We start from the raw sequence: 18,736 nt of genomic DNA, 5'->3' as shown, positions 1-18,736 counted from the left end.
CAATTCAGCTGCAGGGCCGATGGAGTGACATTCGCTGAATGTCAGAAAACCAGACTGCGCATGAGCGTCCGGGGCGTCCTCAGATGTCTTGGGGTCCAATCTCTTGATGTATGGAACGTATTTACGCGGAAGGCGAGATTTTTCACAGGAGCGGTGAGCAGCCACCTTAGCAGGGAGACTTCGTCGTCGTCGTTCTCTGACTTAAAACCGGCATTATAGTGTACGCACTCAGTTCTCCGACGCGGATGCCATGAACAGCTGACATACGAAATCGTGAAACTTCACCATCATGCTCAACAAAAAGGTCACTAGGTTGTTTTTCGATGGGTACCTGGCCATTGTGGAATCAGTGGCTATGATTCCGCCGATAACGCTGCTCTCACAGCACATCGAGAAGAGCACAGTGTTCCAATTCCGCTTTCGAGGACATACGCCGCAAGGCACCTTCGACACCTGGCACGCAGTCTCTAGCTGACCGAGAGGAACTCGTCAAACTTAAGACTTACACGACTACGTTGATTAAACCCCTCATTGCAACTCCGACCTACACTCGGACTTCATCTACATGAAGCTACGCTTCTTTGTCGATCGGCGGCGTCGCCATCGGCGGTGTCGGTCGGACCTGTCGTTCGTAACCACACGTGACTCACATCACGGGCAGCTACTCATCCTCACACACATACGCAAGTATTTGCAATGTGAACGTTCGCCAGCCGAATTCACAAAGCTTCCCGTTCGCAATCGAGTGCTGTTCGTCATAGGCCGGCAGCATTGGCTAATCACAAATAATTACTGTTAATTACTAATAATTGGCATCAAGCGTCAGCATTGGCTGAAATTTGCTATTACAGGCAATTTTAGAGGGATAATCATGTGAACGCAGGTCCAGGGTCTGTATTCACGAAAAAGCTAGTTGCAGTTGGAACTATTTGTGGAAGAAAATCCCAGCCGATTCTGATGCTGGGCGTACTATTAGGAAATTTGGCCGGCCAACGGCCGAATTTTCAGCACTTACTAACGAAAAGGTTTGCGAATTCAGCCCCCGCTCTGTACAGCAATGCTTCACCGTCAACGAACGTGCGTCTACTGCACCGACACTCCGCGCTTCGTGTCTGTTTCTGAAGTGAGCAGCGCCATTCGTTGCCACACCGTCAGAAATGTACACTGCCGCTAATTGTGAGTTCTACGACCGGCTTCTTCTCACTCACCTTGGCTATGTATGTCATAGACTGTAAACTTCGAAGCACTGCTTGGTCTGCATCAGATCATACAAATTTATAAATTGCAGCCAATCTTGATTTTGGATATCACCTGTTCGTTCTATACCACTTTATTGCTAGAACTTACTTTAGAAACTGGGGTGATATATTCAGGGGTCGTTGGTATTGAACGTTAGTGGTATTGCATTAAATTTGTTGGTACAGTGCTGCTTAGCTGCCGAAATGGCTGTTTGCTTGTGCCATTTTTTTTTTTTGCGAAACGACGTGACAGCCGAACAGGATAAGATGCTCAAAAGACCGCGACTCCATAGAAATTTCACATGCACGAAAATACCAAGTTCTCTCTCTCTCTCTCTCTCTCTTTCTTTCTTTCTTTCTTTCTTTCTTTCTTTCTTTCTTTCTTTCTTTCTTTCTTTCTTTCTTTCTTTCTTTCTTTCTTTCTTTCTTTCCTTGTTTCTTTGTTTATTTATTTATTTATTTCTCTACGATTGAGTCATTTTCTATTGAATATTAGTTACTATTGAGCTGATATTGCTCAAAGCAGTCCTAGCACGGATACTGAGGAAAGAACAATGTTTAAAGCAAGTAAAGCAATACGCAATGCAATAAAAAAAACACTTCTGCACATCCTGCACCCGCGATCGAGTAAAATTTACACTTTTATTTGAAGTACTCTTATCAGAATATTGGTCGCATTCATTATACCACATTTGCTGCCCAAACGCGCTCGCACATCCACAGACACGCAAAAGAAAGCAATCAAATTAAAGCAACTGGATCAACTATGTTATCGTCAGCTTCACAACATCAAGAGGGCAGGAATTGTGCGTGCTCGTGTTGCCAATATGCAACCGCATTAATATTGCACTTACTGTTAATTAACTAAATCGTTAATATGTCTAGAAATGTATAAATTAATATGTCTAGACTATAAAGCTTATAATTTCTAACATTGCGCTCTTCGCTGTCAAAGTTTTCTTACCTTCAACTTAGTACGACCGCCTGTAACAGTTGTGCAAGAAGAATGCTTTCGTTGCTTCTAACATGAAAGAGACACGGCAGCCGGTCGAATCTCCACGAGGCCAGCACTATGTCCAGGCTTCATTTCATATATGCGGGGTGATTGAAGAGGGCTCTCATCTGGATTCCAAAGCAGTGAGCGACAAGCTATTGTAAAATTTGGACAGCGTAGCACCGAGAATCGTTATACTACCATTTAAAATCTATTTGCTTATCAACATGATAATATATGGGGTTTTACGTGCCAAAACCACTTTCTGATTATGAGGCACGCCGTAGTGGGGGACTCCGGAAATTTTGACCTCCTGGGGCTCTTTAACGTGCACCTAAATCTAAGTACACGGGTGTGTTCGCATTTCGCCCCCATCGAAATGCGGCCGCCGTGGCCGGGATTCGATCCCGCGACCTCGTGCTCAGCAGCCTAACACCATAGCCACTGAGCAACCACGGCGGGTGATATCAACATGAAATCGAAGTCATGCGATGAATACGCGTCAATGGCCACAGTTCCGCACGTTCGTTCAGGTTTTCCGCATTAACGTACTACGCAATATTATGCCGCATTGATGTGGTTATGCGAGAGTTTAATAACGACACGGTCTCATACATTCCATGTTGTACCCGTTCTGCACGTAACTTTACTATATACAATGAGAACACTTTTCCTATATTACGGATAAAATTATCTTTTGTGTGTCACCCTACATTGCTATAAATAAATAATAAATAAATAAATAAATAAATAAATAAATAAATGGAAGTGTGCCTTTAGGGAAAAAGCACTGAATTCTTCTCTGCCTTCAAACCAAGCGGTAGTTTTGGTTCCTTCGAAATAGGAGCTTGTCTGCACACACTGGTAGTGCCACCAGCTTGGCCATCGATAGCAGGGACAAGCAGATGTGACTGCGCCGCGCGCAGCGCCTGCAAGACACTCGGTGCTCATGTGAAATGGCGTCGGCGCAGGCACGTACATCAGGGGGGGAGGGGGGTGCAGATGTTGGCCGACGGTACCATGCATCACATCTCGCGAAATCAATGATGCCACCTTAGTCGCAAGGCCGCGTACGGGGCAGACGCATGCATCTTAAAGGCGGCAGCGAGCCTATATTTCTCCACCAGTAAAAACAAAAAGCCAGCGTTTTACCTCTACGCCGTTGTTCTGTCTCCGAGTGAAACAGCTACAAACATTATCGCGAGTAGAGTGTTCCCCGGTTACACGGCGCGAGAGCACCGGGGGACCAGTGCCTCCCTTCTTTATTCCTTCTTTTTTCCTTTTCGTCCAAGTTCTGATCAATGACCGAGGGTGGTGAGGGCTGAGCCACCCCCGCTCACCCCGCCGGGGACTTACATGAGCGGGGGCGTATGTGCGTGTGTATGCCGCGGTGACTGCGCGCTACACCGAAGCTGCATCAATTATTCAAGGGAACAATGTCGTAACAATTACAACGCGAGTGCAGTGGTGAAGGGGGAGGAAAAAAAAATTGGGGAGGGCGGGTGGCGAAGAAAGGACTCCCCACGCTTCGCTCCTTCACCTTCTGCTTCTCTGCTTCTCACTCGCCACCTAAAGCTCTTAGCCAGCGCGCGGCTACATAGTAGAGGGCGTCGGCGCTCTTTTGTTTCAATTCGCGAGGCTGCCGCGTCACGTTCGGCTGAAGACAATTCCCGCGGTACCCTCTCCGTGCGCTCAAGAGAAGCGAGACGTGTAGGCGGGAAGGGGGGGGGGGGCGGTTGGAAGAGCACTTGATGCGAACAGAGAGAGAGAGAGAGGAGCAAGCGGGAGAATAAGAAAGAAAGAAGCGAATGAACTGGGAGGAGCTTGTAGCTGTACTCGACACAAAGGCTCCGGCGACGAATTGCTAATTGCTGCGGAAGGAAACTCGTCCTGGATGGAGAGTGGCGAGTCGCCGTGCGAGAGAGGCTGGAAAGTTCGAGCGCCAGGGCTGATAAAAAGAAAGCAATGTGGAAAGGCCGCGCAATGTTCTGACTCTGTCCGGCTCTGCGTCTCCTTGTCACTTGGCGCGCGCGGGTGCTCTGCTGCGAAAGGTTTGCCGGCTTGTACGGGGGCCCGTTCGCCCGAGTGAATGTGTATGGCGCGTGAGGCGGCGAAAGTGGAGGGACGTGGGAGGGGGGGTGGCAGTGGGGCAAGTTGTGAGCTGCACACACGTACGCTTGGATGGAACAACAACAAAGTTTAATTACTCGACGTTACGCGGCCCTTTCACACGCAGAGTGAGGCGACGAAAGGATGCCACAGTTTCGGCTGAAAGGCGAAACATCGATTGCGATAGCGAATGATTAGGTAACTATGCGAATTAGGAATGGAAGTTTTACCGGCCGTATGAGCTTGTAAACATTCATTTATTAACTAAATTAACACTCACGGTTTCACGCGCGCACAGAAAAACATGAACACATCTCATTTGATGACCGCGGGCAGTCGCTGTAAAACGATGCTGTGAGGAAGAGCGGCAGCAGCAGGGAGCGAATTGCCGCCATTTGTGCTGCCCTTCGCTTCAACGCGAACTAAGGGGCGAGATGAGAGCGCACACAAAGCCCCGAGCCCTCGGCGTGCCTAGTCTCTCTAACCACCGCAGATGGCTTTCAAGATAGAGCGCGCGGCCGCGATGTTATGCACTTTCATTTCATACGGAAGCTCACGGCAACGACGACGGTGGAAATGCACCTGGGGTGTCCATATAACTGCTATGACCATAAAAATTATCTCGCCCTGGACGACTCGGATTATGAAGTGCCCTACGGCGGTAGATAGGTAAGTATATGTACTTGGCCGAGCTTCAAAAGGGAATAATTGCGACTTGCTGGCTAAGGCCGAGACAGATGTTAGCGCTTCTGTTGAATTGGGCAAACTGAAATCTTGTTTCGTGCTCATCGACGATATGTGTACTTTATATGAAAAACGAGAACAACTGAAATGCAAGGACGTTTTCTAAGTGCACTTGACTACGCTTAGAAGTAGAGAAAACACGCATAACACTTGATAGAGTGTTAAATGTAACGGTTCATTTGAGGTGCGGCCAGGATAATGAGAACAAGGACTTGTAAGCTGAACATATAGAATGAAGCCGGTGAGTACCGAGTATTTCTAATTAACTCTCTCACCGAGGTTATTGTGCACACGTTGATGAATGTAAATAGTGCGTACATAATTTGGAATATTTTTATTGTGTTCCATTTATTACCATCACATTTCGTAGCATGAACCAAATTAGCCATAATCCCAGCCATTCAAATATTGACGTGATGGATTCTGTGGTACCTGCTTCATTTTAACCAAATAAAAACACGTGCGAATTTAGGTAGCTCATGCACCCTTGACCTTTGGTTCCTCACGGCACTTCCCACCACCCTGACCTCTATTGGCATTTTAAAAAATAAAAATTGGCACCCCTACAAGCATCAGGGTTGGGCATGAAGTGTGGTGATCAGTCTTTTTTTTTTGCTTTGGAAATTCTGTTTAACTACAACTACAAATAGCGAACCTATGTACTGCTGTAAGGTTAGGCTAAAAGAAATATTTGAGAAAAAGGAAATTCAGAAAGGGAGACGCATTGACCATGCACTGGTGCCACTTCCAACTGCCTTATTCAGGATACAGACCCAGTAATAAGTAGACAAATACGCGCACGCGCAGGCTAATAACACTTGAGACAACCAGTGGTAGAATAGACTCATCTTAGATTCATATAAGTGAAGCGATGTATCACTTACACATCTGGAATTTTTCTTTCCTAAATGGTACACTTCTATTTGTATTTGTCGACTTATTATTGAGTATGCACCCTAAATAAATTGGATGAAAGTGGCGCCACTGCATCTTCAATGTTTCGTCCTTTTTTGTGTGAGTCGTTATTTTGGCAAATATCAGCAAATATAAAGTAATTCAAAAAATATCTTTCCTGAAGTTTAGGTTAGTCATTGGCAGGTTTTTAAAAAGGACATAATACAGTTCTTGCCTTGTGCCCAATGTGATATTTGTTTTTTTGCAAGGTCGAATAGAAGTTGTCTGGCATCCTAATAAAACATCATCAGCAAGTTGGTACCATTTCGAACACATGATTTTAGGGCGATAAAGAGACAAACGCGAGGGACAAACCTGCAGACACTCGAGAGAGTCAATGATGCACAAAGAGAGTCATATGTCTCTCGTCTTGTTTTGGCACGCACAAAGGACAACTCCTACCGAAACTGCACTCCTAACTAAAAAGGCCGGGTCTCCTATTGTCGGCAAGTTACGTGACTACAGAGTCTTCTGTCGTTACGAAAGTAGAATGTTGAGCGAAAGCACAGCACTTTGCTGTTATAAGTGCCGGCTTCTCTGAGTTACGCCCATCCAACACAGTTGAGCGACGAACGGGAGTATACGAGAAAGAATGGCGTCCAGAACTTTGGCATGTGTATGTGTACGGGCGTGTGAGTGAGTGAGGAAGAAGGAGTATGGGAGACGGAGGCCATTGCTTGGCTCTCAGTACACCAATGCGGAAATGACACGGGCAGCTCCCAGCTACGAAGGCCAACAAATAGAGCGTGGTACAATGGCGAGTTCTCGAGACGAAGACCGATGGCGATAAAAAAGGTAAAAAGCGTCAAGGTCAGCGCGATAGTGACCGATCGTGCTGTAAGCACGCAGATGGCGCAACGGTGCAACGAGAAAAGAGGTTGCCTGCTCAGAGAGTGAGCCGATAGGTGATAACGAAACGGAGATAAGCGAGGACATAAAGAAATAAAGGCAGCGGAGCCGCATATAAAACCACACGCCGCAGACAATGTAGACGGCATACGGCACCGGACATAAAGATTGAAGGCAGCAGCAGGCGGGGCAGATTTCATGTCCCTAGCGCTTGATCACACCCATTTGATTTCTGACTTATTGAGAGATGTTTACTCACGCATAAGCAGATTATGTATCCACTCGGAGGCGAATGCTATAGAACGTGGCAAGACGAGACATCAGCAGCAGAAAGGTGCGTTGGCGATGCTACATCAGTACGTCCTGATAGCCGATGCAGCTTCGCGACACGCATGCGTCCGCGCTCTTCCTTGTACGACCGTAACTCGTTGTTTTCCTTTGCTTATGCGGATCCTTCTTACTCCTACCAGTTCGTTTTCTGTTACACGTGTTAAGGACACCTGTAAGCGAACAAAAAATTATTGTAATAGCCACAAGAAAGGGGACTATTAATAGATCTGGTGCGGCGCAAGTTTAGGTGAAGGCCTTCTGTTTTGACTCGTTTGTTGTCTACCCTGGTATTGCACGTCGGTTTAGGCTCGCGTCAGCTCGCTCTGTCGACCGGAGGCCACTGCAACGATCTTTTAATGAATTAGGGGTTTTGCGTTAGCGCGCAGACAATTATTGGATGCCCAGAATATTGAAGAGCACCAAATGTTTACCTCCGCTTTTAGGCTGCCACGAGGCGTAGGCACCACTCATTCAACGCCCATGCTTGAATACGATAATATAAATAAAGAAAGAGGTTCTTTTTAAAATTTTGATCTGTTTTTGTACGGGCGCTTTATCACAGATTTCGCCTAATCAGGCATGGATATGCTTTCCATTCTGGTAGAAAATTAAGAGAAAGCAAATTCAACTTGCCTTGAACGAGTGAAGGAAGAACATTTGTGAGTCATCATAGTGTGGCGGGCAACTAAAAAGAGTTATCTATTGCAGCCGATGCACTATATGGGAAAAGCTACGAAGGCTTAATATAAGGGGCATTTAAGGTGCAATCAATTTCGGACAGCTAATATCCCTGAAGCTGTAAGTACACTAGAGTCGCTTCTGGCTCACGCGGCTTTCACATTTTATGTCTGATTACTTTTCTTTTTCTTCTTTTCTTCTGTCTTTTGGTTCATGCCTCTTGTAGGTTAGAAACACAATTTGTTAACGATTCCTTAGTTTGATACGCAGCAAACAAGGAAAAAGAAACTTTGAACAGACAGACGGACAAGCAGGACATAGTTTTTAGGTTAATAGGGACTTTTGCAGCGACATTGTAGTTGCCGATTTTGTGTGCTGTGGGAGCCTCTCTGAAATAATTTATACATCAAGGAAATATTGCGCTGGTGTCCTTTCACCATCAAAAGATTTCTGACAACTTCTTCGGGAGCCGACGAGAGAATCTATTTTTTAGGAGATAGGGAGTGAGAGGGCAACAATTTTGAAGCGGTGCGCAATTATGTGAGAGTGAAGCGGAAAACAATTCGCACCCGGAAGCGAATGCTGGTAATAGCAACATTGCGTCAAACGCAGCGCCTACTTACCTTCTTGAGGCTTTTTGAGGCTTTGCCGCCAACTCCTGGGTGAAGAAAGGAGGTTAAAATAGTGCATTGCTGACGAAGCAGGAAAAAGAGCAGTAGTTCGATAGTTAGGAGTAACTGTAAAAACGAGTCCTACGCTTGCGAAAGAATGCTGTCGAGTTGCAGGGCTTGCGTGGGCAGGAACGCTCCGCGGCTGGCATAGTATAAAGCCAGTGATAAATACCGAAATACGACGGCCCTCGCAAAGTAAACGAAAGTGACAGTAACAAACGAAAACAAAAGATGAGTAGAGGTTTAAGTGTCAATCGCGCTGTCGTCGACAGCGCTTTTCTGCTCGCTATGCGGGAGTTTCCGCCCCCTTTTTTAATTTCAACTCGCCCGTCGGGTAGCGCGGCGCATTCCGAACAGACAGGCGGCGATTCGTCTCCGGCTTCCAGCGAGCGCGCCGCTGTTCTCGTTGGGACAAAGAAAACAGCCACGCACGCCCGCCAAGCGCCAATCAGGCACAGGAATGCGTCCAATTTCGCTGGTATGCCCATTTTGGCACCGCTCCTCCTTTCCTCCCCCCAGCGGCTGCACTGCGCGCTTACAGCCTACAGTAGAGGTCCGCGAGGCTGGGGTCCCTGCTTGGAGTCCCTCTACGGCATTGATCAGCCACGAGCTGCCGGGCCCGTGGCGAGTGGCGCTGGCGGCCCGCGGCGCGGGACGGCAGCGTGCGATGCGACTCTGATCCCCTGCGTACTAAATACGAGCCGCCTGTGCAAACCAAGGAACGGCCCGTGTTTAAACGCCGGAATGAGTAGCGATTAAGCCGAACACTGCAGGGTTGCGTTTTTCTCTGCTTCGTTCTTTCATACAGCAACCTTAACGTCATTGTCCCCCCCCGCCCCCATCTTTTCCTGCTATTTCATACTGCGCGGACCCTCCTTTAGGAGCGTTAACGTCTATTTTAGCCCAATGAGTCGGAAACGTTTTGCTGGCCACGGCTATCTATACAAGAAGTAACGTTCATAACGTCTCGGCAAGTCGAGAGCTAACCAGGTCAAAGGCACCGGTTGACAAATTACAAGCCCCGCAGTGGCTAAACGTTTAGGCAGCTTATAGTTAGTTATTTATATTACGAGAAGCTTGCTGAATATATTGTTATTTGTAAAGGAAATCTAGCTCGTGCGACTATAGCTTCCTGGTCGCTCACTGTGTAGTGGGTTGAGGTAAAAAAATATTACAAAAATATGAGGCTGAGATACATGAAAGTAATACCGCATGAAGGAGCAGGGACATCGCCGATGCCATATTAAGTTTATAAGCAATGCAAAGAGACTGCGATGTTAATTTTCGGAATGTACTTTCTTTTCTAACGGTATAAATTATTAGCAATAAAAATAGAATATCTTCTTTCAAATACCTCTTAAAATTAATATTAACAGAGTTAAGAGAATTTAGCCGCTTTAATTGATTATTCATTATTCTGTATTAATATTATCCCTCCAATATCTACTTTTTTTTTACAAAATGGAACTTCATCCTTTTCCTGCTATCGCACGATTTATGGTCTATTGCCTGTAGCGAGTTGAGCCGCATCGCATGGTACCAAACAAACAACCAACTCAGCAAGGTTTGCGAGAGGCGGCAAAATGCCGAATGGAACCGCGTGTTGTAGGATATAACAAAACAAAATGGCCTCCTTTGCACGTCAGTATGCTGACAGAGGCGGCCTGGATTGGGGGCGCGTGTTTCTTAACCCGCTGAGAAACAATAAAGTGTTACCTCTCTCTCTCTCTCTCTCTTTCAGAAATTAGGAGGTGGCCGCATACTTTGAAATATATAGTATGTGTAGAAATATAATTGTAGTTTAATTGAAGGACTTGCATGAATAAATTTAAGCGCACAAACGAAAAAAACACCTGACTATTAATGAGAAATTCTTGTTCCATACATTTATTTCGGCACGGCATTTGAGAATATGTGCCTCGGCTTGATTTAACCATATAGTACAGTTGCAAGTGCACTGACAGGGACAGTTGGACATTACCTCCACTGCAGCGCATTTTAGGCTACAGTTGTTTCGTTTGTCTATTCTTGCTTGTTGTTGTTTCTCTCGTCACCTCAAAGGAGCCGGAGCTGCGAACAGCGTAGCGTAAAATAATCTCCCTGCATTCTTATAGGCGGCACCTCACCGAGGCCGAGATTTAAGCCATTCCAAAAGAGAAAACGGCCATGATTTATGCGTTCTCGATGCAACTCGGGTTGCTCTCCCTCGCCACTTCCCGCTAAAGAACGCGTCACAAAGCGTACAAAAATAAAGGTTACAAGAAAACCCTCTAAGACACAAGGTGCGTATTGAAAGCGAGCAGGTTCGCGCATTAGTCTTACACGAAACACCGGAAGCACACCGCGCGAAAAATAACCGCACTGCTCGGTTCGGCGTCGTTTATGCGCCGAAAGGCGATGGATGTGAGAGCAGCGCGGGAAGAAGCCTACGCCGAGACCCATAACTCAACCCTCGGCGAAAAACGAGCGGAATAAAAGCGAGCGGCCGCGCAGAGAAGCGGATAACGGCTGCTCGGAGGCGCGCAACGGTGTGGCGTGCGAGATGCGGCTCACGGCAAACACGAAAGCTATATACGCAGACTTTGAAACACGCGTGCGCCCAGGCGAGTTTACAAGACAAAACTTTCAAGTGTGAAGAATTTGGGAAACGGGAAACGTGGGACCGACCTACGGGGCCAGGTTTTACTTCGCGCGCCGCTGTTGCTGCTGTTGTTGAAACTGCGCATGTACGACCACGAATGGCGGCTGAGGCAAGCTGCTGCGGCCTCGACAAGTATATGCTGCGCGTTCACACGCACGGGTCTCCCGGGCAGCTCGCGGGCCGGCCAGATATTTTGCGTCTCCCGAGCAGTTTACGCTTATGGCGTGAACGGCTGGGGAGCCGGACGAGGAGTAGGTGTTCGGTGTTGTACCATCGAAAAGATGCTAGGTGCGATAACTTATGGATTGGTGTGCAGGCCCGGGCCCGCCTCGTTGGATCACCGCGTCATGCACGAAAGGCGTTCGAGGAAAGAGAGGGAACAAGAATAGCGGAGGTGTAAGCGCGACAAACCAGGCCGTATAGACTGTGTGATACAAGGAAGTGCGATTTACGCGTGTGCGGGGGCATGGGTTTTCGAACGCTGCACGCGAAATACTCAGTGGGGACGTTTCCAGCAAAGCAACAGCGCTAGTGCGCGCGCGCGCGCGCGCACGCACGCACGCACACACGCACACACGCACACACGCACGCACACACGCGCACACACACACACACACACACACACACACACACACACACACACACACACACACACACACACACACACACACACACACACACACACACACACACACACACACACACACACACACACACACACACACACACACACACACACACGCACACACGCACACACACACACACACACACACACACACATATATATATATATATATATATATATATATATATATATATATATATATATATATATATACATGAGTACTAAGATTTTTGTTCGCATCGGGTCAGGTTAAAGTCCCCATTGAGTAAACGCATATGCGCAATAAGCATGTACGGTCGTTTCCCGAACAAATTTGCTTATCCCCAGGCCTGACTGCGGCATGTCGAGCCCAAAGACCTCCTGGCTCTGGAATATTCCGGCGGGGAAAGGATGAATCTGAGGTATTTAGAGGGTTTGAGTTCTGCGGATACTGCAGGAGAACGAGTGACCATTCAGGAGCCGGCTCGGTTCTTTCACGCAACAGCCTCGATCATTTCTATGTGCAAAACTGTGCATCAAAGTGACATGTCCATGAGACTTGAGTGGGAACGCTTCACTATTAAAATTCTTATGTATGAAAGCGCTTTAACAGCTATAAGTATACTCAAGTCATACGTGCAACGGCTCAGCTTCAGGTATTTCGCAGATTAGCCACCTGCTAGCAGCCCAACGTTAACCGACTTTGCAGAGAAATAGAGAAGGAAAAGCTAGGGCGAGCCGAGGTGGCTGGTGGCTTCATGCGCGCAGTCTTCCGGCGTGCCTCTTCCTCACGTCAGCGTTGTTGCAGCGATTTCTCGCGGTGATCGAGTGAATTGAGTTTAGACTTAGCTGCCCGGGCATGACATCGCGCTTGTGTATTTAATTAGCAATGAAATGCTTACGGCAATTTATAAGGCTCATAAAACAGGGAACCTTACTTCACCAAGTTGCATGATACTTTGCCATTGCTATGAATGCTTCAACTTTCGGGCGAAATTCCGAGAGTTATAGCGTAAGCTGTTATAGGCTCATTCCGATAGCCATTTGGGTTGGCGATGTTGTCTGCCACCGGTGGTATCCGTCGCAGCAATCGCCAGGAATGAGAAAAAAAATCGCAGTTCCTGCCGGGATCGAACCGTGGCACACTGCAGGTGATTCAGCTATTCTACCGCTGCGCCACGCCAGCGCTTGCTAGCTGCTGCGGAAACATGCCGTATACACGTGTCCTATATAGTGCGCGAGGACTCAGACGATGCGAGATGCGCCCCGCGTAGCGTCGATACGTGCAAACTTTGCATTGCAGTTGTGTTGCATTCCAAAAAGTGCCACGGCAGGTAGCAGTTGCATCGTCAAGACTTCATCGCGAAGATCCTCTAGTGCGTGCCACTGAAAATGGATCTCCGATGAAGCCACTCCTCCAGCTTAAGCTGTGACTGCGCTGCATGTGGCACGCAGGCCTGTCACCTTTTTATGCGAAGCATATTACGAGAGCTCAACCCAGCTCCTCAGGCGCGGCGGTGTCGCCTTCAATACCACGTGACACCGTGACGTCACGACAGAGGAGAAACGGGGCTCCAACTCGCGCCGTCGCTCGCGGCGTCGCGGCGGTATATAAGCAGCTGCGCTTGCCTCTGCTAGACACTCACGGGGTAAGATGCCTCCTGGAGACAGAGCTGCTCGTTGGAATGAGAAGCGAAGCTTGCGGCATGCTACAGAGACTGTTTCTAGGTGGCTTTGCTACGGCGCAGCGACTACGCGCCCCGCATCGGACGCGGTGAGCGTCTAGCAACGCAGCGTTCGGCGCGACAACGAAATGTGCGCCTGAGCAAGCGCCGCACGCCTGAGCCGACGCCGACGACACCGGCTTTTCTGCGACACGAGCTCCTTAACGCTGTCGCGTTAAAATGAAGGCTAGTATGTTTCGCATCCTTGGCTTAACCTTAGATAAGCCACAGCCAGTTTTTTTTTAGTACACCTTGTATGCGACACGACGTAAAATATCGACGAAGCGCTCTGAAAAGCAGGTCATGCTGTCTTACAGGAAAGTAACTGAGTATGACGTACACTCATGAATGAAAGTGGTCAGTTAATGATGGCTGTTGATTATGTAAACCTCGCCACTACTCTAGAGATGGATTCCTGGTGTGCGATTATGTGCTGATCATTTGTACAATAAGTGAGGGGGGATGTGAGGCCATTGCGTTTCACATTTAGCTAGTACATTAACGTTTATGCGGATGCTTCTGAGCATTTCCACTTGCTAGTTTCGATTCGTGGCATTAGTGATCTAAAAATACTTGACGCTCACCCGTTTACCTAAACTAATGAGACGGGAGCCTGTCTCTCAGATCATCGCACAGAAAACATACAAACTTTTTTTGTAGCACATAAAGGCAACAGACTAGCGTACGCGAATATAGACACGCTGTGTCTTGTCCAGTGCACATGTTCAACCTGAATTTCTTTTGATCTCTTTCTCTCCCCTCGACCTTCTCACGAGCAAAGTTGAAAATTAGGCCAAGTCAAGATTATTTCATTGGCTCTCCTTCCTATCTCACTATTGCTATCTTCGGCTTGTCGCTTCCATCCCCCGAAGCAGAGGCGGGCAGATCCGGCGTTCCCCGAGCTCAGAGGTAGAGGACGAGCGCGCAAGCCAAACGTGCAACTCGCTCTCGGAGGAGGCAATGGCAGATGCTAAACCACGTGACTACTACCAACGTCCGATGTTTCGCTTATCGAAAGCTCCCGGCGCTGCTGGGAAAACCGGCGGACACGCCGGCGGGACGAGCGTTCGTCGCAGTGGCCTAGGTTGCCTAGGTTACGGTGGGCCGTCGCCAACAGCAGCGACGCGGCTCTGCGATGACGTTTCAATTTCGACGACTGCTCCGACGACAGGGCTCGGAGCGCCTCAGAGCGCTCGAAGGTGGAGGAGAGCAATCGAGAAGAACCAGCCGAACGCAGGGCGGGCACCCTCTTTCAACCAGCCGAAGACAACGCCGCTCGCGAGAGCGCTCCAGAGCGCTCAGAAACGACCAGTCGAAGATGGCATATGTCTCTCGTTTCTTGCTGGAAACACCAGCACAGTTTGAACACCCTAGTAGTAGATCAGTTGCTATGGCATTGCGCTGCTGAGCATGATGTCACGGATTCAATCTCGGCCGCGGCGGTAGCGTATCGATGTAGTACATACCTTGTTTCGGTAGGCTTGTCGTCCAGGAAGACCTCATGCTTCTGCCATTTCACTGCATCAGCTTCTGCATCGAATACTATTTCTGGCTTGACTTCAGGCTCGTATGTAGCTACGGTCGACATCCCGCCACAGTTAGTTTTAGCATATTTATATTCCAGTGGTGCGCATATGCCGATAAAGATAACGATGGTGAGCCGAGTGGGTGAACCAAGTGGGCGAGGCATCCAGAATGCGGCACCCTATAAGTTATAGTTCGAGCGCATCGCTCCAGCCTATATGCCGATATGATTAAGAATTCAAAACTTTGAATTTCACCTAAGTGGTGACTGCCTTGTCTTGTAGTTGACTGCGTAATGTACATACTCACAGTATTAAGCACAGAATGCTTAACTGCAAGGCTAATTTGGTTTAAGCTTCAGTGTAAGGTTCACCAACCCTCCTTGAGCGTTTACAGGTCACTAAGTGTCAAACAGAGTAGTGCCTAGTGTCCTATGTCTCGCCAAATGCCATATCCATGTGCCATCAACGCAAATCAAATTCAAAGCGAAGAAAATTTTGCTCCTCCGTTCAAGCGTCGACACCGTAATGAATTGACATTGAAAGGAAAGCGCATAAGTGATTCACTTTAAAGTCACTCGTATTTTCCTTAACGAGAAGAAAGGAGATTAACCGAGGGGCCCGATTTTCATTAGCCATATCATAAGAAACAGTGTTTGTTGACTTCTTATTTTATTATTCTTGTGCACTGACGCAACAGAAAGCGTTTTTTAATCCTCAATAATTACTTCCTAATGCATAAGTTTTCGGGAAGAAACGGCCGGAGGTAAATTTAGTGTTGTTTATCATGCTGCATCGCCGGCAACTCGCGTAGAATTCATACAAGGAAACCACATCGTACACGACGGACGTCCTTTAAGACTGTGTCACGCGAGGCCATGCATGAAAGGCGAACCTCCGACCCACCCTTGTAAATTCTGTTTGCCCTGGCGCGCCGAACTGAGGGCTCTTAAGTACGTGCACCTCCGTGCCAAAGTCAACGGGGAAGCGTGGCTGTCTTCGGCGAGTGATCCGCCCATCTCGCAAGCTGAAGGCAAACACGCGTGTCCGTTAACGTCAGCCCTCGGCACCCGGGGTCTTGCGTCAGCAATACCTGGCTTGTTCGTTACTCTGGCGTAGGGTAGAGTGCCAGGCTATACACAAAAAGCTAAAGAGCGAAAAACACCACAGCACGCTCTCCTCTTTCCTTACCGCTTCGCGAAGCTGCTGGCAAGCCGAGTAAGCAGGCGGGCAAGCTGCCACTCTTCGCGGTTAATTACCGCCACGTTCAGCGAACACCTCCTATGGCCTGCTTGTTGACGGCACCGAACACACACAGACGCAAAAAAATAATAACTCACGACGTCGTCGACGTCGTCTCACGAGATGTCATAGAAGCTGCCTCAGCTGTTCATGAATATTCAATCCACGATGCGTGGCGGCGCTCCAGCGGTAGCGACAGCGACGACGGCACCGCCAAAGCCTCTGCTGCAGATAACGACCGTGATGAAGCACGGTGAGCTCCAGTCTTTGATGCACAGACTGATACGGGCCTTCCACTGATCCCGCCATCCCCGGCCAGAGAGCCCCGTCGGCCGTGCTTTGTCCTGCCTGTTCGGTGCACAGTGGTTAGAAAGCACAAGCGTAGTTTCTTCACCGAAGGAAGTAGGCCCGTGCTGACAATTCGCATCTATGCTGTCGTCTCCAGGATTGTGTCTACTATTCGTCGAGACCCATGCGATCCCACAAAACTTATCGCCTCATGAAACTGCAGGACGGAAAGCCTGATGCAAAGGGGCTGAAGACATCTATAAATTGTTTTATTGATGTGAATACGTAATGGGCACTGCTCACATAGCAGGGTGGGGTTTTGTTTAGGTGAGACCCACGACATTCTAAATATATTAGATCATCTGTATTCGATACATTGCCGTTTCGCTGCTAGCCAAGAATGCTAATGGGTGCTTAAACAGCGTTTGTGATAACAGGAACCCCAATCAGCATATCACGAGTAGCGACAACCATTTGTGTAACGTTGGGAAGATGAATGCAACAATGGAGTGCTGATTATCGCACTTCAGCACGTCTTCGTTTGCATACAATACATGCCCGCGTGGCATCGTGTACCCTTCTTGCACCATATGGGAGTTACCGCCTAAATAACGGTATTGAGAACTAACTTCATGCAATCTCTTCCATAATGCGTGTGTCGCGCATCCTGACTTTTTGAGGACGCAAATACATCGTGTGCATTGCAGAACTATTCAATACTGGGTAAGTTGGTTGAACGTGTCTTGTGACCTGAACAGATCAGAAAACAAAGAAAATCGGATAGTGATGGCAAGCTAGTTCTGACACGTATGTAATCATTGTCCTATTTATCTAGGAAATAAACTGCATGCAGCAGACGTTGCACTTAGGTTACCGCAAATGAGGGAACATCAATGCTTTAGGGATAAAAAAGTGGGCAAATGCAGAAGCGATACACTTATAAATAAGAATGGTTACAGTATTATACAACGAATAATATCACTACGCTTTTAGAAACTCCGAAAAAAAACCGTGCTGAACTGTCCATCACAATTGGCCTAATGCGACGCTGTACGGAACTGTAGGAACTGGGGCGAGTCTGCGAAGCCCGATGAGAGCGATGCGAGGTCGGTCCGGGCTGAGTTGATTCATTACTGTAGCGTGCGTGACCGCCGACGCGGAAGGGACGGGCTGCTCCTCACAGGATTAACCTTGCCGCGAAATGAAACGGGTGGCTCGGCGCGGTGCACCGCTTCATGCTTGCCCCGGTCTGAGGCCCGCAGCATGCCCCCGTTGTCTTAGGTTCATTATATCCACGGCGTCACCTCAGTGTTGCCCATTTGGCTTTACTGCAGTGATGGGACAGGTTCCATGTAGTTTTGTTGGGTGTAGGATGTCACAGACAGCTGAACTGTAAAGCGAGACTCGTTATCTGTCACTCAACACATTAAAGTAAAACTAAACTTCGTACCAACACGTGTCCAACTAATGTGGCGATGCAGCGCTGCTGGTATGTCACCTTGGAATACCAGCGTAGCGTTAACTGGGCGAGGTCGCCAGAGCGCGTGAAGACACAGACACGGTGGCATGCCTACGTGTCAAGGTGTCCGATGCATTGTTTTACAGTAAAGCTCTTAGAGCCTCGCTGGGTTTCTCATTGCGTCCGCAGCATTGCCGAGCTGTGGGAGAGGGAGCTGAGAGAGAGTGAAAGCAGAGTATAAAAATAGCATCGCGCAGCATAGCGACGCGGCGAGGGTGGGTGGAGCCTAACGGGGGAGAAGGAGCGTTGAGCACGAGGGCGAGGAACGTGGCCCGGATGCGCTCCCTTTCCTGTGGCGCGCGCGGCAGGGGTCTGGTGAGGGAGGATGGGCGTTCTTCTCCGTCGGCTGCTAGGGTGCTTCGAGGTCCTCCTCGCCCGCCACTCCGTACAGAGTGGAAACAACCGCGGCGTCTGCTACGGCGTTGGCCACGCCAGCGCCTTTTTTTTTTTTATTGCGACAGCGTGCCTTCTGGCATAAAGAAATGTTTAAACATGTAAATACACTCCGGATTCGCGGAGGAAGTCCAGCAATGTCCGGTGGTGGGGACCCAAGATCCAACTTTCTACGTCTGGTGGCCGACCTGGGGGTGGTCCACAGCGAAGCAGGTGTTTCTGGCGGAGGGCATGT

General features: G+C 48.4%; 1 protein-coding gene and 1 long non-coding RNA gene across 2 annotated transcripts in view; one reads left to right on the top strand and one right to left on the bottom strand.

The window, feature by feature from the left end:
• The window catches only part of LOC135903351 (synaptogenesis protein syg-2-like), a 108,319-nt gene that overhangs the window by 17,398 nt on the left and 72,185 nt on the right, over positions 1 to 18,736 (top strand). The gene's annotated exons all lie outside the window — the stretch shown is intronic.
• On the bottom strand, positions 2,209 to 15,122 carry LOC135902086 (uncharacterized). The gene is made up of 3 exons (XR_010564398.1): positions 15,003 to 15,122; positions 8,520 to 8,554; positions 2,209 to 2,360 (listed from the first exon to the last, which is right to left on the bottom strand). It is a non-coding gene; the product is annotated as an uncharacterized lncRNA (long non-coding RNA).

The sequence above is a fragment of the Dermacentor albipictus genome, chromosome 1 (assembly GCF_038994185.2).
Source record: "Dermacentor albipictus isolate Rhodes 1998 colony chromosome 1, USDA_Dalb.pri_finalv2, whole genome shotgun sequence".
Taxonomy (NCBI): Eukaryota; Metazoa; Arthropoda; class Arachnida; order Ixodida; family Ixodidae; genus Dermacentor; species Dermacentor albipictus.
This window is presented reverse-complemented; position numbering and strand designations above follow the sequence as displayed.